The following is a 477-nucleotide window of genomic DNA, read 5'->3' on the forward strand; positions in this document are numbered from 1 at the left end:
TATGTGTATATATCTACAACAAAACAGAAAGATATATTAGAAAAAAATTAAACTGGAATCGATAAATGAAATTGAAGCATTTCGGGTGAGATTAAATATATATCGGGTTATCCACATCGAAAACGGTTAGCCACAAGCACCAACAAGGTAAGTGGTTTCAAACATAGCTATTTCTTTTTATTTTTATCTGTACAAAACTGTTGTGTTGACTAAAAAATATACTGATTTACCTTTATAGAATTTCATGCCGTGACAGTAAGTGAGAATAGAGTAAATTATATATACACATGTATCTGTATATGTATATCAATATATCAACATCTCTCTCTCTCTATCTCTCTATCTCTCTATCTCTCTATCTCTATTTCTTTCTTTCTTTCTTTCTTTATTTCTTTCTTTCTTTCTTTCTTTCTTTCATTCTTTCTTTCATTCTTTCTTTCTTTTTTCTCTCTCTATGTATATATGTATATATATATA

General features: G+C 27.7%; 1 protein-coding gene across 1 annotated transcript in view; it reads left to right on the top strand.

Annotated features, from left to right (window-relative positions):
* Positions 1 to 12: 12 nt before the first annotated feature.
* Positions 13 to 477, top strand: part of LOC106882137 (neuronal acetylcholine receptor subunit alpha-7) — a 612,265-nt gene continuing 611,800 nt past the window's right edge. Inside the window, exon 1 of the mRNA XM_052970401.1 lies at positions 13 to 147. The gene's annotated coding sequence lies outside the window, so the exon portion shown is untranslated. The remainder of the gene's footprint in view (positions 148 to 477) is intronic.

The sequence above is a fragment of the Octopus bimaculoides genome, chromosome 9 (genome assembly GCF_001194135.2).
Source record: "Octopus bimaculoides isolate UCB-OBI-ISO-001 chromosome 9, ASM119413v2, whole genome shotgun sequence".
Classification (NCBI taxonomy): domain Eukaryota; kingdom Metazoa; phylum Mollusca; class Cephalopoda; order Octopoda; family Octopodidae; genus Octopus; species Octopus bimaculoides.